The sequence below is a fragment of the Salmo trutta genome, chromosome 4 (assembly GCF_901001165.1).
Source record: "Salmo trutta chromosome 4, fSalTru1.1, whole genome shotgun sequence".
NCBI classification, from domain to species: Eukaryota; Metazoa; Chordata; class Actinopteri; order Salmoniformes; family Salmonidae; genus Salmo; species Salmo trutta.
The window spans coordinates 9,371,292-9,399,189 of NC_042960.1; the positions used below are offsets into that span (position 1 = coordinate 9,371,292).

Here is a 27,898-nt window from a genome sequence, read left to right on the forward strand (position 1 = left end):
AAATGTAGGCCTACCCATTACCCTATTTAACAACACTAATTCAACAACATTCACTTGCCTCATGCGATTGTGTGCGTCCTCGAAATGCAGTCCTCAAAACGCAGATGAACGAACAACCTGTGCTTGCCTTAGGTCTTCAAAATGGATGAATTCGCTTATCTAATTAAAGTGATTTAACCTCGCAGTCAAATCAGCCTGGCTACATCTCATTAACCCGCAGTGGTTTCCAGTTGAGTACTGTACATCTTTAGAAGAGCATTATTCTCATCAGGCCTGGCAGGCTATAAGCTAAGGGAGAGGAGACCGGCAGACCACTGTAGCTAAAGCAGCTCTTGATGGGCTACTTCGTTCACAGGGACTCCGTCTATGGTCATAATGAGCCTCAACTTCAACCTGGTCGGGTACTGTGCCCATTTCACACTACGAAGGCAAACCGAGCCATATTGGGCTGGCCTGGTTACCACATCCACCATAGCTGGACAACGTGAAGAGAAAACATCAGAGGCAGCATAGTATGAGTCACCCAATAATGTGAAAATCAGCAAAAACGCCTAACTGGAGCCCAGGAAGACTTCACTTATTAACTCACTGTCTGTGTAACAGGTGGTTAGTCTGGAGGCCAGTCACCCAGCAGTATCCAACCCCAGACTGGGCTCTGGCTAATCCAGGTTAGACTGTAGAGGAAGTATCCCCAGACACACACACTGTCCTCCAGAGGGAGGACACCTGGCCTAGGCACATGCTTAGAGCTGCACATACACACACACACGGAGGTGAAACAGATGGGCCAAGACGAGGGCTGTATGAATGGACAAAGCCGTCGATCACGTGACACCACTCATTCCCATGTGAAGACTCAATAGCGCATTGAAGCCAAGTGAAGTCTGTTAAGATGGTGTCTCATGGAGACATAACATGCGCTGTTATAACTACTCCAGGAAGTGATGGTGCAGGCTAGCTCAGTGCTGCCCCCTCTCATCGAGTAACTCAAGTTGAAGGCCGAACGGAGTACTGCAGGCTGCCATTAGCAACTAAATGATCATTATAACTTGTGCGCGACTTTAAAATAAATCAGTTCAAGGACATAGATTTGGTTTATTAGAAGCAATTAGTACCATGATTGTGTACACTCGCAATGGCTGCCTGGTATTGTCTTGCAATAATTTTCATGGTAATGTAGAATCTCCATTCAAATTATGTTAACTGACGTGGCTCATGCAATGGAATGTATTTTTTGTAATGTCAGTTGAGTTGAATCAACAAATCACAGCACAAAGATGGGTCCACTTCCTGCTTTGCTCCTTGCCAGTCCACCCACCCATTATGTCATCATTGACTTGAATGGGGACACCCGTTCCGTTCATTCTATTTCTATGGCAGCACATGCAGTCAGGAGCGGAGGAGAGGAGAAAATGTGCGCCCACATCAAAATGTTTTAATAAAATTAATATTCCAACGGTTATTGAGGTTACTGCGGTCATTTACAGTCATTCAAAATTTCATGAGTCACTGCCCTAGCCAAGACACAGGTAGCCCCTGATTTTGACGCCGTTACCTTGTCCAGCACAACAAACAGGCATTATAGCTGGACTGGACAGAAGGTAGTAGAGGGAATTAACCAAGAGAAAGTTCAAATCCCAGACAGAGTTCATACAAAGTCCTTTGTTGAATGAAGACAGTGTATAAAAGGGAAGGAGGATGCATTAAGGGAGACCTGATGGATAAAAACATCACATGGGTTACACTAGGCAGCCTTATACCAATCACACCAGTATGCAAACTGTCCAACGCAGCCGTTGGACAGTTTGAAATGAGTGGTTATTGGCAGAGAGGTTTGTAACTCTTTCTTAATGGTCTACGGCCATATGTTGACGTCACCAGGAAGGCCAAAAAATGTTTTCCACCAAAACAGGCTGAAATTTCAGATGGTCTTTTCAAACAGATCTTACACCAAAAAAGGGCTTTATCATTTTCACAGTACTATTCCAACCGCCGTGTGAATGAAGAGGGGGTGTGTGTGTGTGTGGACACACCTACTCATTCAAGCATTTATTTTCACTATTATTCTACAATGTAGAAAATAGTTAAGACATCAAAACTCTGAAATAACACATATGGAATCATGTAGTAACCAAATAAAAATAAAAAAAATGATTAAAAAAAAGTGTTAAACAATTCAAAATAGGTTTTAAATTTGAGATTAGTAGCCACTCTTTGCTTTGATGACAGCTTTGCACACTCTTGGAATTAACTTAACCAGCTTTATGAGGTAGTCACCTGGAATGCATTTCAATTAACATTTAAAAGTTAATTTGTGGAATTTCTTTCCTTCTTAATGCGTTTGAGCCAAATCAGTTGTGTTGTAACAAGGTAGGGTTGGTCAGATGGTCTTTTACCAAATAGGGCTAAGTCCATATTATGGCATTTACAGCTCAAATAAGCAAAGAGAAACAACAGTTCATCATTACTTTAAGACATGAAGTTCAGTCAATCCTGAAAATGTCAAGAACTTTGAAAGTTTCCTCAAGTGCAGTCGCAAAAATCATCAAGTGCTATGATGAAACTAGCTCTCATGAGGACCGCCACAGGAAAGGAAGACCCAGAGATACCTCTGCTGCAGAAGACAAGTTCTTTAGAGTTACCAGCCTCAGAAATTACAGCCCAAATAAATGCTTCTGAGTTTAAGTAACAGACACATCAACTGTTCAGAGACTGCGTGAATCAGGCCTTCATGGTCGAGTTGCTGCAAAGAACCACTACTAAGGGACACCAATAAGAAGAAGAGACTTGCTTGGGCCAAGAAACACGAGCAATGGACATTAGACAAGTGGAAATATGTCCTTTGGTCTGATGAATACAAATTTGAGATTTTTGATTCCAATCGTCGTGTTTTGTGAGACGCAGAGTAGGTGAACGGATGATCTCTGCATGTGTGGTTCCCACCGTGAAGCATGGAGGAGGTGTGATGGTGCTTTGCTGGTGACACTGTCAGTGATTCATTTAGAATTCAAGGCAGACTTAACCAGCATGGCTACCACAGCATTCTGCAGCGATACGCCATCCCATCTGGTTCGGGCTTAGTGGGACTATAACATTTATTTTTCAACAGGACAATGACCAAAAACACACCTCCAAGCTGTGTAAGGGCTATTTGACCAAGATGGAGAGTGATGGAGTGCTGCATCAGATGACCTGGCCTCCACAATCAGCCGACCTCAACCCAAGTGAGATGGTTTGGGATGAGTTGGACTGCAGAGTGAAGGAGAAGCAGCTATTCTTGTGCTATTATTTTATTTAACTAGGCAAGTCAGTTAAGAACAAATTCTTACTTACAATGACGGCCTAAACCGGCCAAACCCGGATGACGCTGGGCCAATTGTGCGCTGCCCTATGGGACTCCCAATCATGAGCGGTTGTGATACAGCCTGGATTCGAACCAGGGTGTCTGTCGTGACGCCTCTAGCACCGAGATGCAGTGCCTTAGACCGCTGTGCCACTCGGGAGCCCCCGAGTAAAAAGCATTCCAGGTGAAGCTGGTTGCGAGAGTGTGCAAAGCTGTCATCAAGGCATTGTATTTGAAGAATCTCAAATATATTTTGATTTGTTTAACCTGTTTGGGCTAGGGGGCAGTATTGAGAATTTTGGAAAAAATATGTGCCCATTTTTAACTGCCTCCTACACCAACTCAGAAGCTAGAATATGCATATTATTGTTCAGGTTTGGATAGAAAACACTCTGAATTTTCTAAAACTGTTTGAATGGTGTCTGTGAGTATAACAGAACTCCTATGGCAGGCAAAAACCTGACAAGGTTTCATGCAGGAAGTACCCTGTCTGACAAGGAGTCGTGCGTCTTGCATCTGTTTATTGAAAAGTAAGGATCTTAGCTGTAATGTGACAATTCCCAGGGCTCCGATAGGCTCTCAGAACCCGGGAAATACCTGAAGGTTGACGAGGCAGCCTCAGGCTGAAACACATTATCGCCTTTGGTAAGTGGCGGATCAGAGGACCTTTGAATGAGGCGCATGCACAATTCGCTCCTGAGGAGAAATTTAATTCGGCTGTTTAGGCTCATTGCATATTCCCGGTCGGAATATTATCGCTTTTCTACGAGATAAATGGCATAAAAATTGGTTTTAAACAGCGGTTGACATGCTTCGAAGTACGGTAATGGAATATTTAGACATTTTTTGCCACGCCAATGCGCCATGCGCGAGACCGTGATGTAGCATTCTGATAGTGTCTAGAACTCACGAACAAAACGTCGCTGTTTGGATATAACGATGGATTATTTGGGACCAAACCAACATTTGTTATTGAAGTAGAAGTCCTGGCAGTGTATTCTGACGAAGAACAAGCAAGGTAAGAACATTTTTCTTATAGGAAATGTGATTTTGGTGGAGGCTGACCTGGGTGGGTGTCTAAATAGCTAGCCCTGTGATGCCGGGCTATGTACTTAGATTATTGCAAAATGTGCTTCATCCGAAAAGCTATTTTAAAATCGGACATATCGAGTGCATAGAGGAGTAATGTATCTATAATTCTTAAAATAATTGTTATGCTTTTTGTGAACGTTTATCGTGAGTAATTTAGCAAACTGTTAGTAAATTCCCCGGAAGTTTGCGGGGGTTATGCTTTTTCTGAACGTCACATGCTAATGTAAAAAGCTGTTTTTTGATATAAATATGAACTTGATTGAACAGACATGCATGTATTGTATAACACAATGTCCTAGGTGTGTCATCTGATGAAGATCATAAAAGGTTAGTGCTGCATTTAGCTGTGGTTTGGGTTTATGTGACATGATATGCTAGCTTGAAAAATGGGTGTCTGATTATTTCTGGCTGGGCACTCTGCTGACATAATCTAATGTTTTGCTTTCGTTGTAAAGCCTTTTTGAAATCGGACAGTGTGGTTAGATTAACGAGATTCTTGTCTTTAAATAGCTGTAAAATAGTCATATGTTTGAGAAATTGAAGTAATAGTATTTCTAACGATTCAAAAATCGCGCCACTGGATTTCAGTGGCTGTTACGTAGGTGGGACGAGTTCGTCCCACATGTGCCAGAGAGGTTAACACTTTTTTTGGTTACTACATGACTACATATGTGTTATTTCATAGTTTCGATGTCTTCACTATTATTATACATTGTAGAAAATAGTTAAAATAAAGAAAAACCCTTGAATGAGTAGGTGTCCAAAATGACTGCACTGGGCCTTTAATGTTCTTTGTTTGCGTTATTAACAGGTGGTTGGTGACAGGCTTTCTTTGAACACCTGATGTGACAGGCCAATCAGCTTCAGTCCTAGATTGTTCTCCGTGGAGGAAGAGGAAATAAGTTACGACACGACCCAGAATAATCAGTACACATTATCAACCACACAACGAGGCTAGTTTAGGAATAATCCAAAGAAAATAAGCTACTGGGAACTACAGTGAATCTGTATGCTGATGCAAGGCACGTAATCTACATCAGAAAAACACACACTCAATCTCCGGGGGCTACGGTCCTTCTCAGAGAGTAAAGTAACATCCATCACTATACATGGGTGGAAGATGCCATAGAAACAAACTAACACGCTCTCCTTACAAGGACCATGCTACAGTTTCTCCTCTGCTACCCACACCATAAGGGAAGCGATTGCCTCAGCAGGGCCATAAGAGTCGACACACTTCAAATCAACAGCGCCAGGTCTCTCGAGTGGCAAACAGCCGGATCTACGCACCTCCGCACACACCGGACCAAAGAAGAAGAGAAAAGTACATCGTGCACACAAACACAGGCCTATGTAATACGTGATCAAACATCCTACTTCAGAAAAATGCTGCAAGGCTGCCAAGACAGATGTACTGTAATGTCTGTAACGCAGACAACAACGTCTGTGATTTGATGTGTGTATAATTCCCAGACCGTTTCCAGATGTGCTAGACTGAACCTAGCCAGGGCCTGTATTCACAAAGCGTCTCAGAGTACGAGTGCTGCTGGTCTAGGTTTTGACTAATGAATAAAACTGAGGGACCTGATCCTAGATCAGATGCTTTGTGAATACGGGCCCAGCCCTTGTGCTGCTCCTTGAATTCGTTTTTTAATGCATGGTAACTGGACTGAGGTCTGTGTTTACGAAACAAGTCTAGACCCCAATGAGGGCCATGGGACAAGGAGGAATCTCGACTTACAAAACAAACTATTCCTACACGTCTATCAACAGTAAACCACCTTGACCTTTGGGGGAAAGCAGACATCGCAAACAATGTATGGGCATATACAGGATGGCGTTCGGTTTGGTTCAAAGGGAGTGTATTTTTGTTACAAGCCCTTAACATACCATGATATGTGTAAGTAGACATTCCACGGTAAGGTCTACACCTATTGTATTCGGCGCATGTGACAAATCAAATGTGATTTATTTACCTAACTTTTATTTGACCCTGTATGGAGGACAATGTCTTCTGAGCTCGGACTCTTCTCCCATAACAGTCTAGGCTTAGTGGCGTAATATCACTTGTCATGTCCTCATAACAGAGAGTTCCCTGTAAGGGCGTGATCTTTGGGAGGTCTGGTATTTCTCCAGGCAGGGCAGACGTGTTCTCACAGCTGTAGGCTATTTACTGAAAACACACAGCAAGAAAAGGTAAAAGAGCAGGTAGGTGAGAGCCTAACCACTGAATAATAAACAAGGTCTTGTCAGGTCACACCCGACATGACCTAGCTGCCTGCACCAGACCTGGGTTCACATACTATTATGAATAATTTATTACTACTATTATCATTTAAAATACTGTATCCGTGCTTGACTGAGCTTGCCTGTTCCAAAGGAACTAACGGTCGAAGTGAAAACGCCAGCAAACACTCAAACGTATTTTAAAGATTTCAAATAGTATTTGAACCCAGGTTTAACTGCGAGAGGTGACGCATTCCGCCGCCGTCTGTTGTCGTGTTACTCAGGCTTGGTAGCCATGACATAGCAGAAGTCAAGATATTTTCCCTGACTCAAAACCACAGTCTGGAACATGGGGGGTGCCAAGCTAAGGGTGTAAGGGGTTATAAAAGCCTTAATGCAAGGGCATTAAAACATTAAACATTTACATTTAAGTCATTTAGCAGACGCTCTTATCCAGAGCGACTTACAAATTGGTGCATTCACCTTATGATATCCAGTGGAACAACCACTTTACAATAGTGCATCTAAATCTTTTAAGGGGGGGGGGGGGGGGGGGGGGGTTAGAAGGATTACTTTGTCCTATCCCAGGTATTCCTTAAAGAGGTGGGGTTTCAGGTGTCTCCGGAAGGTGGTGATTGACTCCGCTGTCCTGGCGTGGTGGTTTTACACACCCATGTATGTAATGTGTGTGTAAAACCCATTAGTCAACAGTGAACAGAAAGGCCACGTGTGACTTAATGTTGACCTTTTCGATATCAGATTATTATTAATTATTATTATTATTTATTTTTTTAAATCAGTGAGGTTATTAGTTTGGGCAACATACATAATAGTTCAACAGAAACCTCAGTCATTAATTGCATTAATTGTCATTAATTGTTTTTGCCTCTCCTAGTGAATGAACATAGTAACTAGGCCTACTACAGCTAGCCTAGCCCAGCTGCAAACACCAGGCAGTAAGGAGAAAGCAAGGAGGAGAGACGGTCCTCAAATTACTGCAGGAATGCGGAGGGAATCATTTCCTCTCCACCTCCTTCTCATTCTGCGGCTTTTCACACTGAGCCGTGGGTGAAATCCGACGGTCCCCGTGATGCTACCTTTCCTCCAGAGGCGAGGGCCACAGCAGCGGAGGTCTCCACCAGCGAAACATGGATCACATTTCATCCACACAGGGTAATGATAATGAACGCCGGGACGGGCTGCCAAAAGCTTCAGTTACGGAGAAGATTGGCGAGAAGAAGTAATAAAGAGAACGAGTGGGGGAGGGGAGAGGGTGGGAATGAAAGAATGGGATAATGCATGTTGAAGAGAGGAACAGAAGAGGAGCGACCACAAAGACATTCCAACACAACATGCCTTGCTACTAACTATTTCAAGACGGGTTTGTTACGGTTCTTCTAGTGCAGGTTTTTCAGGCACCGCCTTACCGCACAAGGTTGGGGTCTTTGGCAATGACAATCATAATTCCTTCCCAGTCAAATGAATAATAGATCTTACTTTGGAATATGTCTTGTGTACATCTTGAGGCAAGGCCCGACACTTATATCTGAAGGAAACTTGGTACGGACTGTCAAAGAACTAGAACATTTTAAATGAAAACGTCAACTTGCTAAGTGAAACAGCAGGTGTTAAAGATCGACTGAACTTCCTGATTTGGCCTCGTTTTGAAGATTGCTCATTAAGAAACGCTAGCGGCCATGACTCAAGACAAACTGGGGTTGATGTGGGTGTGTTATGTACGCATATCGTACCCTGGCAGGTACTGTTTGTTCCTCCTGAGTCACCGTAGCAACAACATAGCCACTTCCTCAAAATAGTCCAAAGATAGCAAAAATGTCTTGATTCATCTTAGACTGAGGTTTTTGTCATGCAATTTTACATCTAGCTATGGTGTTTGGTGCAGTATTTCTCAAGTAAAAAAAAGAAACCAGTCAGTGTACTGCATACAGTCAATCGAATCGGGACAGATTTCTGAGAACAATAACATGTCTACAACTTCATCATCTGCAAGTTGTCAAACTATTGTAAATAAAGCACAAGCTGCTACAAGCTGTTTATCAGTGCCCAAAATCACTAGTTAGCCAAGTTACATTTCTGCTTGTCAATTAAGCTAGCTAGTAGTAGCTAGCAGGTACATTTAGCAGCCAGGGAACATTCAGGTTGTCAAGTCCAGTATGATTTGTTGCCATTCTGTTTAATACAACCCAACTATCTATTACCAGAAAGTGAGTGTGTCTGGCAGTGTTTCATAGGGATTCATGTCGTTACAAAACAGGCCGGACCCAAGATGCTCGCAAATGGGGCGGCAAGTAGCCTAGTGGTTAGAGCGTTGGACTGGTAACCGAAAGGTTGCAAGATCGAATCCCCGAGCTGACAAGGTAAAAATCTGTCGTTCTGCCCCTGAACAAGGCAGTTAACCCACCGTTCCTAGGCCGTCATTGAAAATAAGAATTTGTTCTTAACTGACTTGTCTAGTTAAATAAAAAGGTAAAATAAATGTTTTTTTCGTTTTTTTAATGTTTTGGAATATTGACAAGTTGCATTTGGGATTCAAGCGCGCTCTGATCGCCTCAATTCTTATTTTGCCTCCCCCCCCAAAAAAGTGGCAGACCTGAGTGATTATTTATTTTGCCTTTATTTCGACAGTGAGTCATGCTGTGACCAACGTCTCTTTCACAGATGCACACACATCAACACACACCAACATGTGACCACTATCAAACACATCAGCAAGAGGCCACTCCATAAAGAGCTGAGGGCCAAGGGTTATTTCAACATAACATTGTTTAGTGTCTGACGTAAACAAGTCCAAGGCGCTGTGTAATGGGACAGGTCTGTCTCACTGTCTGGAGGTTCTGGCAGCTCTGATTGGATGGAGCGTGCGCAGTTGATAGAGCGCAATCAGCACAGCTGCTTCTCTCGTGGTAGTGGGCACCTGGGCAAGAGGGCATGATCATCATCCAACCCAACACTAAGTCAGTTGTGACGAACTCATAAAATCTCAGTTTTGGATGAGACTGACTTTATTACCAAAACGATCCTATTTTTACCTCGTAAGCAATTTTGACACTAGAATAAATGTTTGACTAATATTGATGCCACAGAGGCCGTTTAAAACCAAAGAAGTGATGTAATGTCTTCAAGTTGCTCTTTAGCACAGAGTTGATTTACAAACAGAACTGCATCACCAAGAAAGATAGCCCAACGCATCGCAAAGCTCTCTCAGATGAAGTTACTAAACCAGCATCTATGACACACCAGTGTGCTTAAATGACACATGACATTCGCTGTAAAGACTGATCTCTTCAATTCTTATAAAGAGGAGCATAGACAATGGGCCTATTGATGGGCCAACATTTGCCAGGCATATGGTTCCACTTTCCATGTTTTTCTAAGGGCCATGCCCCCCCCCCCCAAGGCAGAAAGGAATGGACAGTGGGAGGAGTTTTGAAACAAACCCATTATGGGTCAGGGGAACCTTTAAGTGGCACAGTTGACAGTATCTGGATAGATTGGTAGTGTAGGGGGATAAAGGAATGTAGAAAGAAGGGTAGGATTGGGAGAGGCCTGAGTGATAGTGGGAGAAAAAGGTAGAGAAGCAAGAGCTAAACATTTGAAAATGAAAATAAATAATTATGACGATTGATTACGACTCGTGGTGTAGTGGAAAGTAAATGCAAGTAAACAGTTCACCCACCATTATTTTGCCCAACAGTTCACCCACCATTGTTTTGCCCTACAGTTCACCCACCTTTTGCAGAAAAACGCATTGAAAGTATAGGAAGCGGGACTTTTTTTTTCTTCTCTGCGACCGGCGTTCAGCGTTTACCCACCTATTTCTTTAACCACTACGTCACTGATTACAACGATGATTAAGACAGGAGGTAGCCTCCCTAACTAAACAACTGATCTCTCGTGGCCCTACGCCTCTGCTTTGGGGACCACAGCAGAACAGAGCAACAGTCAAGCCTCTTCAGGGAGAAGCAGAGCCCTGGCCTGACTCCAGCCACCCCTCTCTCCCCACATCTCCCTCTCTCTGCTGTTCACCGGCAGACAGATGGGGCTACCCTACCCAGCTCAAAAAAGGCATGTCTTCATTAGGCCAGACACAATGAATAAACAGACCCGGGTCGGAAACACTCTGCCAACCATTCCCTTCTTCCCTGCCATCTCTTAACCTCTCTCTCTCTCCCTCCCTCACTCCCTCCTTCAGTTCATAAACACTGAATCCTAATCGACTGTTTCACACAACCGCCGGTCTCTGGCACACTCACCCACCCACCCCAACTTTGATAGCTCGGCCGTACAGAAGACTGCCCCTCCAGTCCCACTCGTTCTCCTTTCATGTGAAGAAGTGGAGACTGCACCAGTTAGTGATCCACTGACAATGAAGGAAAAGGAAGGAAATATCAGATCCATTTTGGCTGAGTGACAACAGTCAGAGCTGGAGACAGCAAACAGGCTACTACTTATACAGCGAAATAGAAGAAAATCGATACCCTACTGCAGCATGCCTTTTAACTTGTCTTGCCAAAGTTTCTTTGTTGAATGTTGAAGTGGCAAGGTGAGCCTAAAAAAGACATTGCATGTGGATGGGTCCCAGAGCGCTGACGTTTATAGTCTTATACCTATCAACAGCTATTCATCATTTCCCCCCCAAAGTGATTCTGGAGACGAGGACAAAATGCAGATTACATTTCCAAAGACAACAGGAACCGTCATCTCAGTGGCTGAAATCCAACACTGTCAGCCAAATTTAAAAGCACACACAGAAAAGTACACAGACACCCTCTTTCTCAAAAAAGGTGATGGAGAGTTGGAGGTAGACCAATGGAGACAAAAAGGTTCCCACTCTCTTAAAGAAACCGAACAATGAAAACCCACAATCCTATCCGTTCCGGTGTAGACTAGGATTGGAGCAAGAGGATGGTAAACCCATGCTAGTGTGGGAACCTGTGTAGTAAGGCAGTCACTTTTACATGTACTGCTGCTAGGCTTCGCGTCATGGGGAAGTGAAAATAGGACTTTAATACACAGGCCTCGCCAAAGCCACACTAAAGATGTTCTAACCGTAAGAATCACCTCAGAGCTCTAGTAATAGACGTAGGCCACTATAATGCTCCAATTCATCTGTTAAATCTCTAAAAGCTCCGAATCAGACCGGATAGTAAAAATGCCGTGTTGTTATCGTCGCTGTGAAATACGGAGAGGAGTATGAGCTCCAGATGTTGTAGGTCAGGAATGTCTTGAGTCACTAAATCAAATTCATGTTGCTGTTGGAACGTTCTATGATCATCAAAGCACTAACAATTGTGCTACCACAAGAAATTCTCAAGCAGCTGCAAAATCAGTCATTTTGCGTAAGAGAATTTTCGGGGGAGTTGGCAGTGTTAAGACACATCTAGGTTGATAAAGGCCTACACGAGTCAGGTTGTTGAGGCATTTGCCACGATCTTCTAGAACCTGGATCACATGTCAAACTCACTCCACGGAGGGCCGAGTGTCTGTGGGTTTTCGCTCCTCCATTGTACTGGACTGACGCAGCCACTAGGCCCTCCATGGAATGAGTTTGACAACCCTGTCCTAGACGCACTACATCTCAATGTGATCTAACATGGTATCATTACAGTGCGTTTCATGCATTTCCTTGCCGATTAAAAACCAGCTGTAGAGAGCAGCGACAACCCCTTCTCAGAAACTTCCGGCAGCATTTATAAGCCACAGACCACATCATGGGATTGGTTGTTTCAGTGGCAGGGTACAGTGCAGTGGAGGGAGCTGCCTCGTAATTACAGAGTGGCAGCTGCTAGAGGCTTAGATGGGATTGAACCCATCACCGGACACACCATCCCCTCTCTGTAATGATCTGGGCCAGTACCTTCCACACAGATGTACTTTTGCCCGTGGCGAGCGATCAAGCTGGCTCACCCCAAGGCCTCCCCTGGCTTTGGATTACACAGGTGACAGTAACCGTGCTGTCTAAATAAAAAAGGTTGTAGAGGTAAAAGCCTGTCACCATAGAGCTTTTCACACTACTGAGTCGAACAGAGCGGAGCCACATCAAGCTGTACTAAGCTGGCCTGGTTACACATCCAATGTGCTGTGAAAAGTGAACATCTCTTCATCTCTGGAACTTTTCCTCCTGTGGTCCCTCTCTGAAGCGTCCTTAAATGGGGGAAAGTTAAGCTAGTTGAGAGGCTTAAAAAAAAAAAAAAAAAAAAAAAAAAAAAAAAGAAGGAGCCTGACTGGAAGACACACTGGCCCTCATTGTCAGGATTTGCTGTCCTGGCAGCAAGGGAGAACTGTGGGAATGGATGGCTGAAGCTGAAGAGGTACAGGAAAGGAGTCCTCTCCTCTTGTCTCCATGCTCTGTCCATCTGTTCACTTTACCAACAACGGTGAGACGGCCTACAGGGAGGAGGTGAGGGCCCTCGGAGTGTGGTGTCAGGAAAATAACCTCGCCCTCAACGTCAACAAAACAAAAGAGATGATCGTGGACTTCAGGAAACAGCAGAGGGAGCAGCCCCCTATCTACATTGACGGGACAGTAGTGGAGAGGGTGGAGAGTTTTAAGTTTCTCGGCGTACACATCACGGACAAACTGAAATGGTCCAACCACACAGACAGTGTGGTGAAGAAGGCGCAGCAGCGCCTCTTCAACCTCAGGAGGCTGAAGAAATTTGGCTTGTCACCAAAAACACTCACTAACTTTTACAGATGCACAATCGAGACCATCCTGTCGGGCTGTATCACCGCCTGGTACGGCAACTGCTCCGCCCATAACCGGAAGGTTCCCCAGAGGGTAGTGAGGTCTGCACAACGCATCACCGGGGGCAAACTACCTGCCCTCCAGGACACCTACACCACCCGATGTCACAGGGAGGCCAAAAAGATCATCAAGGACAGCAACCACCTGAGCCACTGCCTCTTCACCACGCTAACATCCAGAAGGCGAGGTCAGTACAGGTGCATCAAAGCTGGGACCGAGAGACTGAAAAACAGCTTCTATCTCAAGGCCATCAGACTGTTAAACAGCCATCACCAACATTGAGTGGCTGCTGCCAATATACTGACTCAACTCAAACCACTAATAATGGGAAAATTGATGTAATCAATTTATCACTTGCCACTTTATATTAGATAATGTTTACATAACCTACATTATTCATCTCATATGTATATACTGTACGCCATACCATCTACTGCATCTTGCCATCCTGATGTAATGTATCACTAGTCACCTTAAACAATGCTGCTTTATATGTTTTCATACCCTACAATACTAATCTCATATGTATATACTGTACTCTATACCATCTACTACATCTTGCCTATGCCGTTCGGCCATCACTCATTTATATATTTTTATGTACATATTCATATTCATTCCTTTACACTTGTGTGTACAAGGTAGTTGTGGAATTGGTAGATTACTTGTTAGATATTACTGCATGGTCGGAACTAGAAGCACAAGCATTTCGCTACACATGCATTAACACCTGTTAACCGTGTGTATGTAACAAATAAATTTGATTTGATCTTCCCAACTCAAAACTCATACTCACCAAAAGCTACTTAGGCGATTCAGAGGGTATCCAATCAGACTAAGTAGGCCCAATGCATGTTTTATAGGTCAACCACCACTGGTAAACAGGGGCAGGGTATGATAAATATCCATAGAAATAGAATGAATAGAACAGGCTTGGAACCTCTGTACTCACGTGTTTACCAATCAAAATTCCCACAGTTACTCACAATGGCTGCCTGGTGTTGTGATGCAATAATTTCCAGGCTAATGTAGAACGTTCAAGCAAATGATGCCAACTGACGTGGCTCACGCAATGGAATGTATTCTTGTAATGTCAGTTGAGTTGATTCAACAAATCCCAGCACAGATTGATGGGTCCACTTCCTGCGTTGCTCCTACGTGTACACTCAAAATTGCAGCCAGTTCATCCATTACGCCATAATTTACTTGAATGGAGATGCCCATTCTATTAATTATATTTCTATGATTATTTCACCTAATTAAACATCTAAACCTCTGGCCTTTCCCTTGTCAGGCATCACTTAGCAACACTTAACTGCCTCCCAGCATAAGGATATTAAGAGTATCTGGGAGGAAACAGAAACTGTTTGGCCTTCTATCCAAGCTGTTAGTTAAAAACAGGCTACAGACACACAAAGGGCTGGGTTAAACTCGTCTGTAAACAGTACCATGCCTCCCTTTGAGGGAAAAAGAGAAAACAGAGATTGACTTATCGTCTCCAGATTAGTACAAAACAGTTATTTCAAGGGACAGCGTATTAAAATTGATGACTGTTCTAATGCAACTGTATTTAAAACACTAAGAATCATATTTCAACAGAAATGTAATTTGAAGGGAACAGAGTCCAAGGACTACAGGAAGCCTGACTGACTATTATTACTGTAGGCCTACCACAAAGTTAACACATACAGTTCCTGTTTAAACACACTACTTGCCCTGTTCATTCTGGTGTAGGGTTACAAAATTCCGGGAACTTTCAATCAATTCCCTGGTTTTCCTGAAATCCTGGTTTGAGGATCCCGGGATCAGGAGGGAATAAGCAGTACAATTTTGCAACCCAATTCTGGTGACCGGTCCTCACCATAGGAGACTATTCATTTTGATATAGAGTTTCACATACCATTACATATTCCCGCTATGCAGCTCATACTTCCATGGTCCAACGCCAGAAGCTACAATTCCATTCAATTATGTTCAAGGGGGGCCAAGCACTAGGCCATTTAAGTCTTATATTTTTCATTTAACTAGGTAAGTCAGTTAAGAACAAATTCTCATTTAACTATGACGGCCTACCCTGGCCAACGCTGGGCCAATTGTGCTCCACCCTATGGGACACCCAATCACGGCCGGATGCGTCTCACTAAAATCATACACACCAACAAGAACTGTGAATGACTACATTGGAGTCATTTAGCAGACGTTCTTATCCAGAGCGACTTACAGGAGCAAATTAGGGTTAAGTGCCTTGCTCAAGGGCACAGACAAGATTTTTCACCTAGTCAGCACGGGAATTTGAACCAGCGACCTTTCGGTTACTGGCTCAATGCTCTTAACCGTTAGGCTGTGCATAGGTCAATAAAAGACTCAGTGTTTGACGACAGACATTTCTTCTGTCATTCCCATCATGAATATAGGGTATAGATTCCTGGCTGTTGACATGTGATGCCAGATAGCTGAGAGAACACCCAACATACATAATGACCCAAATCAAGCAACAGCAATGGGAGGTGATTTAAAACTGCTTCCCACTGACGTACATCATGTTCCAACACAGAGCTCCAGCCGCTTCACTTCCTTACCAATACAAGCCTCTGCACTCTGTGTTCGAGTGCCTCTTGTGAAAGAACTGAGCCTGAATCCCAGACCTACAGCCACCTGCATGGCCCAGAGGAGAGAAAGGAGCAGGACCTGGGTTCAAATACTATTCAAAATAATTTCAAATACTTTCTTTGTGCTCGATTGAGCTTGCCTGGCTTACTGGATGAATAGCATCGACCCAAAGCTGCAAACGCCACCCATCTGGCACCCTAGGCAAATGCTCAAAGTTCTTGAAAGATTTCGAATAGTATTTGAACCCTGTGTCTGCAGAGTAGTAGTCCAGCTGGGAAGGCTAATAGCATGGGGCTTGGGGATAGCCTCTCTCCCTGCTCTGCCTCTGGTCTACTGCTAGGGGAGGCAAGCACATCCTGATAAGACCCAATCTGGAGAAGAGGGTCGCACAGCCGAACGTCTGGAAGTGGCAGCATGTAGCCCTAGCTGACTAGCCTCCTGAATTATTCTCTTCTTTTTTTTTTTATAGCTGTGCTGGGCGGTCCTCGTTTGCACAGCAAGGACCATGCAATCACAGATAGTCGCGGTAGAACAATGTGTCGCTACATACATGGAATACCTCATTCATTTCCCGAGTGACGCAGCGGTCCAAGGCACTGCATCTCAGTGCAGGAGGTGTCACTACAGTCCCTGGTCGAATCCAGGCTGCATCACATCTGGCCGTGATTGGGAGTCCCATAGGACGGCGCACAATTGGCTCAGCGTGGTCCGGGTTTGGCCGTCATTGTAAATAAGAATTTGTTCTTAACCGACTTGACTGGTTAAATTTTTTTTTTAAAAGGTTAAATAAAAAAATACAAATTGAGTGAAGCTTGATCAAGCCACAAACATAGGATGGATGGAGCTAATAAGCCAGTAGGCTAATAAAAGCCCAAGCATATAAAAGCCCATACTTAGAAAGACATCATGAGCGTAAGCTGGAGTGTTTCCGAGGGCCTTTGGATGTTCAAAAGCCAGATGCCTCCTTATTGCTTTTTTCGGGATCCCCATTAGTTTTTGCGGAAGCAGAAGCTATTCTTCCTGAGGGTCTTGGAGAGAATACTGGACCCTGTTCCAAAACAGTAGATAACGGTACAGCAGCAGAACAGGCTATAGGGGAAAACATCTAACCGTAGGGCTCGAGTCACATTCCCTACTTACTATTCCTCTCCAAGTGGAACGGTCTGACTTTCAACTATCAGAGATTAGCATTTTGCAACCAATGACTGCATAGAAGTGATAATTGAGGAAAATTGGATTAGGCTAATATCAGAGTGCACATTATGCTTATCAAAGTATGGCAATAAAGAAAAAGAAAAAAGTGCCCATATGTTTGGAAAACACAATACACCCAGAGGGTTCCACACTGTACTGCAGAGGGAGCCCAGACAGCTGCTGTCACTGACAGAAACTATTGTGCAAAAAAACTATTTTTTCACCGAAACACATTCTTTTAGGAACTGTATGCTGTGCAGCGTAGGACTTTTCCCATGCAAAGCCATGCGGGCTGCCTTCCTCCAGCTCACTGAGAGACTTCTGCCCCAGAGGTACCAGGAGGGACTGTTTGTTTGTTTGTGTGTTTGTACCAGTCCCACCTGGTATACACACACACACACACACACACACACACACACTAATTAGCCTCGGAACTATGGTTGTCAGTACTTGAAAATCCCCTGGTATACGGTGTATTGTCCAAGCCTACCCAGAACTCTGTGGTCTCCACGGGTGCTTCCCAAATGGGGAATAGGGCGTAGGGAATAGGGTGCCAATGCCATTTGGGTTGTATCCCATGTGAAGCACAAGAGCCCATCTATAACCCCCTACATGAAAGGACAGCTGTCTCTACAGTGATAAGAAAATGAGTGACGACACCCCGGGCAGCGGCCAGGCATGGGCTCTTCTGAACATACTTTCCCCCTCAAATGAGAGCGTTAAGACTGTCTGCAGTCAGCCCCCTTGGTCTCAGTTCTCTGGGACTAGTCTAGGACTGCATAATACCCCTTAATCAGCTGGTCTGGGGTAGAGTGGTGCAGAGAAACACTTAAGTGACTTGAGTGGTGTGTTTGTACACACACAAGGCATAGTAACATAGCCTCAAAATAGATCTTTTCCTGTCCTGATTATAGCATGTCAATCGATCCGCTTGGTTGGGAACAATGAATGGTTGAAAGCAAAAGTCATACCAGTCGGGGTCTGACAAAGCTGCCAGTATGTCTAAGCCAATAATCCTATCGGTTCGTTTAATCTTCTAAAATAAAAAATGAGACTTGTGTCAGTGTAAATAGTTAACGATTATGCACTCTTTACACTGCCCATATACAGCTCTGAAACTTGGTCTTTGCTCCTATGCTTTTGAGGACTATTCGCCGAGTCAGTCAAAATGAGAGAAACGGGAGAAGCTAACAGCCAGTTGCCTTATAGCGTGATATTGTTGGGGACCTGGACCCTGTATGGACCCCCAATACAGAGGTGGGCCGTTCCGTTTGGGCCCTAATGAATGTGTGGCACAGCCCACCCAGGGAAACAAAGGGGGGAGATTATCCAGCCCTGCTGCAATTAGCAACGTCGATAACACGAAAGCGCTCAACTCCACATGAATAATAGGATTATGCTAATATTGCTAATCATCTGATCACTCATCTGACGCCTGATGTTAGACATGCCACAGTGCTCTGACTACAGCCACATAGCAAAAGGTTGCCTTTTCTGGATCTGTGAACAAAAATCCCTTCTAACTACCTGCCAAATGATATGCAGAAGTGAATGTGTATTTCTTGGATGAAAAGAATCTCAATTGACAAACGGCACTACTTCAGGGGGCTGACTGACAGAAAACACACACATACCTCAAATTGGGTTTCAGATCATACACCACATTCTCTTGCCAGAATGTCAAACACCGGAGAGAAGAAACCAAAATCAGATGGGTCTACAGTTCATCAGAAATGACCTGATTAGTAGTGCTGCTCTACACTGACGTCTACTACCCCACAGAGATGAAAGGAAAGAGCAGATAAAAGTGGCCATGTAACAAACTGGAGGCTGAGGCTCTGTGATGCTGTGATCTAAGGGAGATCCTGAACAGTGGGTGGCCTGGCATCTCGATATGAAGTCCGGGACTAGCAAGTGTGCTTCAACGTCAATTCACAAGACAACAAATCAACAGAGCTAGGGTTCTAGATGTAGGCCTGCTTTTAAATTAGTATACGAGGCGAGGCGTAACTACTTAAAAAAGACAATGTAGCACCTATTTCTCAATGCCAAAACACATAAAAAGAAGCAGTAAGACCAGATGGGGTGTGGTGTATGGCCAATATACACCAAGGCTCAGGACTGTTGTTAAGCACGCAATGAGGATTGCCTGGATTCAGCCCTTAGCCTTGTTATATTGGCCATATACCACAATCCCCAGAGGTGCCTTATTGTGATTATAAACTGTTTACCAACGTAATTCGAGCAGTAAAAATAAAATGTTATAATATTGATGAGATTGAGGTTCTCTACAAATCAGCTCCAGCTTCGGAAACATTCCCACAACACCCTGCGGTGAGCGTCCCACGGTGAATGGAAAACTTTTGTGAGAATGAGGCGGGCGAATTGTGTGTCTACTTGTCAATCTGAGAACTTCCCCAGCTATCAACAATAGCTGGTATGGGCTAATAAATATCCTAAACCTGGCCAGTTAGTGATAGCCGCAAGCTAAAACGGGGAGGAGGGAGGAAATAATTCACTTTATTTAATCTGCTGCTTGCTAATACATTTTCACTCAAATAACATTTTCCACAATTTCTAAAATTAGATTTTTATTCTATAAAAGATTGTCAAAATGTTGTGACTATTGTACAAAAACCCTCACAGCCATTTTTCAAATAAAAATGTGAAGTGCCACTTACAGTAGACTACGGGCAATACGTTCCTCCACCGTGTGTACAGTAGGCTACGGGCAATACGTTCCTCCACCGTGTGTACAGTAGACTACGGGCAATACGTTCCTCCACCGTGTGTACAGTAGGCTACGGGCAATACGTTCCTCCACCGTGTGTACAGTAGGCTACGGGCAATACGTTCCTCCACCGTGTGTACAGTAGGCTACGGGCAATACGTTCCTCCACCGTGTGTACAGTAGGCTACGGGCAATACGTTCCTCCACCGTGTGTACAGTAGGCTACGGGCAATACGTTCCTCCACCGTGTGTACAGTAGACTACGGGCAATACGTTCCTCCACCGTGTGTACAGTAGACTACGGGCAATACGTTGCTCCACCGTGTGTACAGTAGACTACGGGCAATACGTTGCTCCACCGTGTGTACAGTAGACTACGGGCAATACGTTCCTCCACCGTGTGTACAGTAGGCTACGGGCAATACGTTCCTCCACCGTGTGTACAGTAGGCTACGGGCAATACGTTGCTCCACCGTGTGTACAGTAGGCTACGGGCAATACGTTGCTCCACCGTGTGTACAGTAGGCTACGGGCAATACGTTCCTCCACCGTGTGTACAGTAGGCTACGGGCAATACGTTGCCTCCACCGTGTGTACAGTAGGCTACGGGCAATACGTTGCTCCACCGTGTGTACAGTAGGCTACGGGCAATACGTTGCTCCACCGTGTGTACAGTAGGCTACGGGCAATACGTTGCTCCACCGTGTGTACAGTAGGCTACGGGCAATACGTTGCTCCACCGTGTGTACAGTAGGCTACGGGCAATACGTTGCTCCACCGTGTGTACAGTAGGCTACGGGCAATACGTTGCTCCACCGTGTGTACAGTAGGCTACGGGCAATACGTTGCTCCACCGTGTGTACAGTAGGCTACGGGCAATACGTTGCTCCACCGTGTGTACAGTAGGCTACGGGCAATACGTTGCTCCACCGTGTGTACAGTAGGCTACGGGCAATACGTTGCTCCACCGTGTGTACAGTAGGCTACGGGCAATACGTTGCTCCACCGTGTGTACAGTAGGCTACGGGCAATACGTTGCTCCACCGTGTGTACAGTAGGCTACGGGCAATACGTTGCTCCACCGTGTGTACAGTAGGCTACGGGCAATACGTTGCTCCACCGTGTGTACAGTAGGCTACGGGCAATACGTTGCTCCACCGTGTGTACAGTAGGCTACGGGCAATACGTTGCTCCACCGTGTGTACAGTAGGCTACGGGCAATACGTTGCTCCACCGTGTGTACAGTAGGCTACGGGCAATACGTTGCTCCACCGTGTGTACAGTAGGCTACGGGCAATACGTTGCTCCACCGTGTGTACAGTAGGCTACGGGCAATACGTTGCTCCACCGTGTGTACAGTAGGCTACGGGCAATACGTTGCTCCACCGTGTGTACAGTAGGCTACGGGCAATACGTTGCTCCACCGTGTGTACAGTAGGCTACGGGCAATACGTTGCTCCACCGTGTGTACAGTAGGCTACGGGCAATACGTTGCTCCACCGTGTGTACAGTAGGCTACGGGCAATACGTTGCTCCACCGTGTGTACAGTAGGCTACGGGCAATACGTTGCTCCACCGTGTGTACAGTAGGCTACGGGCAATACGTTGCTCCACCGTGTGTACAGTAGGCTACGGGCAATACGTTGCTCCACCGTGTGTACAGTAGGCTACGGGCAATACGTTGCTCCACCGTGTGTACAGTAGGCTACGGGCAATACGTTGCTCCACCGTGTGTACAGTAGGCTACGGGCAATACGTTGCTCCACCGTGTGTACAGTAGGCTACGGGCAATACGTTGCTCCACCGTGTGTACAGTAGGCTACGGGCAATACGTTGCTCCACCGTGTGTACAGTAGGCTACGGGCAATACGTTGCTCCACCGTGTGTACAGTAGGCTACGGGCAATACGTTGCTCCACCGTGTGTACAGTAGGCTACGGGCAATACGTTGCTCCACCGTGTGTACAGTAGGCTACGGGCAATACGTTGCTCCACCGTGTGTACAGTAGGCTACGGGCAATACGTTGCTCCACCGTGTGTACAGTAGGCTACGGGCAATACGTTGCTCCACCGTGTGTACAGTAGGCTACGGGCAATACGTTGCTCCACCGTGTGTACAGTAGGCTACGGGCAATACGTTGCTCCACCGTGTGTACAGTAGGCTACGGGCAATACGTTGCTCCACCGTGTGTACAGTAGGCTACGGGCAATACGTTGCTCCACCGTGTGTACAGTAGGCTACGGGCAATACGTTGCTCCACCGTGTGTACAGTAGGCTACGGGCAATACGTTGCTCCACCGTGTGTACAGTAGGCTACGGGCAATACGTTGCTCCACCGTGTGTACAGTAGGCTACGGGCAATACGTTGCTCCACCGTGTGTACAGTAGGCTACGGGCAATACGTTGCTCCACCGTGTGTACAGTAGGCTACGGGCAATACGTTCCTCCACCGTGTGTACAGTAGGCTACGGGCAATACGTTCCTCCACCGTGTGTACAGTAGGCTACGGGCAATACGTTCCTCCACCGTGTGTACAGTAGGCTACGGGCAATACGTTCCTCCACCGTGTGTACAGTAGGCTACGGGCAATACGTTCCTCCACCGTGTGTACAGTAGGCTACGGGCAATACGTTCCTCCACCGTGTGTACAGTAGGCTACGGGCAATACGTTCCTCCACCGTGTGTACAGTAGGCTACGGGCAATACGTTCCTCCACCGTGTGTACAGTAGGCTACGGGCAATACGTTCCTCCACCGTGTGTACAGTAGGCTACGGGCAATACGTTCCTCCACCGTGTGTACAGTAGGCTACGGGCAATACGTTCCTCCACCGTGTGTACAGTAGGCTACGGGCAATACGTTCCTCCACCGTGTGTACAGTAGGCTACGGGCAATACGTTCCTCCACCGTGTGTACAGTAGGCTACGGGCAATACGTTCCTCCACCGTGTGTACAGTAGGCTACGGGCAATACGTTCCTCCACCGTGTGTACAGTAGGCTACGGGCAATACGTTCCTCCACCGTGTGTACAGTAGGCTACGGGCAATACGTTCCTCCACCGTGTGTACAGTAGGCTACGGGCAATACGTTCCTCCACCGTGTGTACAGTAGGCTACGGGCAATACGTTCCTCCACCGTGTGTACAGTAGGCTACGGGCAATACGTTCCTCCACCGTGTGTACAGTAGGCTACGGGCAATACGTTCCTCCACCGTGTGTACAGTAGGCTACGGGCAATACGTTCCTCCACCGTGTGTACAGTAGACTACGGGCAATACGTTCCTCCACCGTGTGTACAGTAGACTACGGGCAATACGTTCCTCCACCGTGTGTACAGTAGACTACGGGCAATACGTTCCTCCACCGTGTGTACAGTAGACTACGGGCAATACGTTCCTCCACCGTGTGTACAGTAGACTACGGGCAATACGTTCCTCCACCGTGTGTACAGTAGACTACGGGCAATACGTTCCTCCACCGTGTGTACAGTAGACTACGGGCAATACGTTCCTCCACCGTGTGTACAGTAGACTACGGGCAATACGTTGCTCCACCGTGTGTACAGTAGGCTACGGGCAATACGTTGCTCCACCGTGTGTACAGTAGGCTACGGGCAATATGTTCCTCCACCGTGTGTACAGTAGACTACGGGCAATATGTTCCTCCACCGTGTGTACAGTAGACTACGGGCAATATGTTCCTCCACCGTGTGTACAGTAGACTACAGGCAATATGTTCCTCCACCGTGTGTACAGTAGACTACAGGCAATATGTTCCTCCACCGTGTGTACAGTAGCCTACAGGCAATATGTTCCTCCACCGTGTGTACAGTAGCCTACAGGCAATATGTTCCTCCACCGTGTGTACAGTAGCCTACAGGCAATATGTTCCTCCACCGTGTAAGTCATAGAATTTACAAATTTGCTTTCGGGGTTTTCCTGCAGTCTTAATGGTTTTTATACGAGGGGACCATAAATTGTAAAGTAGAAATAAATTGTTCCAGTGAGAACCAATGTATGCTAGTTAATATACAGCACCTACTAAAAAAAAAAACTTAAAAAAAATAGGTGCATTATCTGCTACCGAGAAAAAAAAAAGAAAAACAGAAATCACTTCCTGGTTGCAAAAATGATAATGGTTTGCCTGATCTCAGTTTGGGACCAAATAAGCAATGAAGTGTAGAGAATCAGTGTAACAAAAATCAAGGCTTGGGAAGTATACCGTATAAATCTGGAAATAGCCACGGGATGGTTTTTCAATAAATGTTAAATCCACTTAAGTAAATACTTGCAGTCGACATGTGCAATATGTTAGGAGATAAAGCTGATCGCGTTCATTTTACCGGTCACATTATGAAGCTTACCGTAGTTCCCCAGAACTGTTTAGCCTGTCACCGGTTTGTTTGTAAATAGCACAACAGGAGAAAGTGAGAGCAGGTGAGTCCAGCTGTGACAGTTTTATAATGAAAGTTGGTGTTTTTTTTGCTTCAATATGAGTCATCAGGGATGTGCAACAATGGTTTTCCTTCACAGAAAACACACATTCGGCAGAAAATAGCTTTGTTTTCATCAGAGGACAACAGAAGCGCCACGCTATTTGGCTGACACACACACACACACGTAGGCCTAAATGAGCTTACAATGAAAACCCAAGGTCTTTTTTAAAACAATGTATGGACATCATATTTCTAATGTTTATCATGGAAAGAATGTAGCCAGCTACATTTCCTAATGTTTTGCTTAAAGTTTTATATATTTTACCGGATAAAAGTAGGCTGGCTACACCGAGAAAAGTACCGGAGAAAAATTGGTAGCTGACTTGGCTAGTTAAATAAACCCACAGTCAGAGCGATGTTTACTGATAGAATGCCCGTTTGTGATTTCTCATCCGAGTGGAGAAGTGACACTGAAGCACAAAACTTGTCTGATACCGAGCAGAATTTAGATTAATTAACACTTTAGATCTGCGTTTACAAAACACAGAAAGACATTTCTTATTCGTTGTCCGTCCCCCAGAGTGAAAAACTGAGAAATATGCTTTAACGCGACCACTAACTTTAACTTGCTAGTTAACTAAGTAAGTGGCTGAATTGTGTTAACTTTGTGGTGTTTGAGAAGTCAAAGACTTTCGGATGAGTTATTTTAATTTCCTCGCATTTTTTTCCTCCTATGTCTCGACAGAGCAGCTCGACAGAATTTTATTTTTATTTATTTATTTCACCTTTATTTAACCAGGTAGGCAAGTTGAGAACAAGTTCTCATTTACAATTGCGACCTGGCCAAGATAAAGCAAAGCAGTTCGACAACATACAACAACACAGAGTTACACATGGAGTAAACAACATACAGTCAATAATACAGTAGAAAAAAAATAAGACTATATACAATGTGAGCAAATGATGTGAGATAAGGGAGGTAAAAGCAAAAAAATGCCATGGTGGCAAAGTAAATAAAGTATAGCAAGAAAAACACTGGAATGGTAGATTTGTAGTTTGAAGAAAGTTCAAAGTTCAAATATAAATAATATGGTGCAAAGGAGCAAAATAAATAAAATAAATAAATACAGTAGGGGAAGAGGTAGTAGTTTGGGCTAAAGTATAGATGGGCTATGTACAGGTGCAGTGATCTGTGAGCTGCTCTGACAGCTGGTGCTTAAAGCTAGTGAGGGAGATAAGTGTTTCCAATTTCAGAGATTTTTGTAGTTCGTTCCAGTCGTTGGCAGCAGAGAACTGGAAGGAGAGACGACCAAAGGAGGAGTTGGCTTTAGGGGTGACCAGAGAGATATACCTGCTGGAGCGCGTGCTACAGGTGGGTGCTGCTATGGTGACCAGTGAGCGGAGATAAGGGGGGACTTTACCTAGCAGGGTCTTGTAGATGACCTGGAGCCAATGTGTTTGGCGACGATTATGAAGTGAAGGCCAGCCAACGAGAGCATACAGATCGCAGTGGTGGGTTGTATATGGGGCTTTGGTGACAAAACGGATGGCACTGTGATAGACTGCATCCAGCTTGTTGAGTAGGGTATTGGAGGCTATTTTGTAAATGACATCGCCGAAGTCGAGGATTGGTAGGATGGTCAGTTTTACGAGGGTATGTTTGGCAGCATGAGTGAAGGATGCTTTGTTGCGAAATAGGAAGCCAATTCTAGATTTCACTTTGGATTGGAGATGATTGATGTGAGTCTGGAAGGAGAGTTTACAGTCTAACCAGACACCTAGGTATTTGTAGTTGTCCACAAATTCTAAGTTAGAACCGTCCAGAGAAGTTATGCTGGATGGGCGGGCAGGTGCAGGCAGCGATCGGTTGAAGAGCATGCATTTAGTTTTACTTGTGTTTAGGAGCAGTTGGAGGCCACGGAAGGAGAGTTGAATGGCATTGAAGCTCGTCTGGAGGGTTGTTAACACATTGTCCAAAGAAGGGCCAGAAGTATACAGAATGGTGTCGTCTGCGTAGAGGTGGATCAGAGATTCACCAGCAGCAAGAGCGACATCATTTATGTATACAGAGAAAAGAGTTGGCCCAAGAATTGAACCCTGTGGTACCCCCATAGAGACTGCCAGAGGTCCAGACAGTAGGCCCTCCGATTTGACACACTGAACTCTGTCAGAGAAGTAGTTGGTGAACCAGGCGACGCAATCGTTTGAGAAACCAAGGCTACTAAGTCTGCCGATGAGGATGTGGTGATTAACAGAGTCAAAAGCTTTGGCCAGGTCAATGAATACGGCAGCACAGTATTGTTTCTTATCGATGGCGGTTACGATGTCGTTTAGGACCTTGAGCGTGGCTGAGGTGCACCCATGACCAGCTCTGAAACCAGATTGCATAGCGGAGAGGGTGCGGTGGGATTCGAAATAGTCGGTAATCTGTTTGTTGACTTGGCTTTCGAAGACCTTAGAAAGGCAGGGTAGGATGGATATAGGTCTGTAGCAATTTGGGTCAAGAGTGTCACCTCCTTTGAAGAGGGGGATGACAGCAGCTGCTTTCCAATCTATGGGAATCTCAGACGACACGAAAGAGAGGTTGAACAGGCTAGTAATAGGGGTTGCAATAATTTCGGCAGATAATTTTAGAAAGGGTCCAGATTGTCAAGCCCAGCTGATTTGTAGGGGTCCAGATTTTGCAGCTCTTTCAGAACATCAGCTGAATGGATTTGGGAGAAGGAGAAATGGGGGAGGTTTGGGCGAGTTGCTGTGAGGGGTGCAGTGCTGTTGAATGCAGTAGGGGTAGTTAGGTGGAAAGCATGGCCAGCCGTAGAAAAATGCTTATTGAAATTCTCAATTATAGTGGGCTTATCGGTGGTGACAGAGTTTCCTATCCTCAGTGCAGTGGGCAGTTGGGAGGAGGTGTTCTTATTCTCCATGGACTTTACAATGTCCCAGAACTTTTTAGAGTTGGAGTTGCACGAAGCAAATTTTTGTTTGAAAAAGCTAGCCTTGGCGTTTCTAACTGCCTGTGTGTATTGGTTTCTAACTTCCCTAAAAAGTTGAATATCGCGGGGGCAGTTCGATGCTAATGCAGAACGCCACAGGATATTTTTGTGTTGGTTAAGGGCAGTCAGGTCTGGGGAGAACCAAGGGCTATATCTGTTCCTGGTTCTAAATTTCTTGAAAGGGGCATGCTTATTTAAGATGGAGAGGAAGGCATTTTTTAAAAATAACCAGGCATCCTCTACTGACGGGATGAGGTCAATATCCTTCCAGGATACCAGGGCCAGGTCGATTAGAAAGGCTTGCTCGTTGAAATGTTTCAGGGAGCGTTTGACAGTGATGAGTGGAGGTCGTTTGACCGCTGACCCATTACGGGTGCAGGCAATGAGGCAGTGATCGCTGAGATCTTGGTTGAAAACAGCAGAGGTGTAATTAGAGGGCACATTGGTTAGGATGATATCTATGAGGGTGCCAGAGTTTGCGGCTTTGGGGTTGTACCTGGTGGGTTC

At 45.2% G+C, this 27,898-nt stretch overlaps 1 protein-coding gene across 1 annotated transcript in view; it reads right to left on the reverse strand.

The window, feature by feature from the left end:
* The window catches only part of LOC115191811 (F-box/WD repeat-containing protein 7-like), a 127,668-nt gene that overhangs the window by 82,884 nt on the left and 16,886 nt on the right, over window positions 1-27,898 (reverse strand). The gene's annotated exons all lie outside the window — the stretch shown is intronic.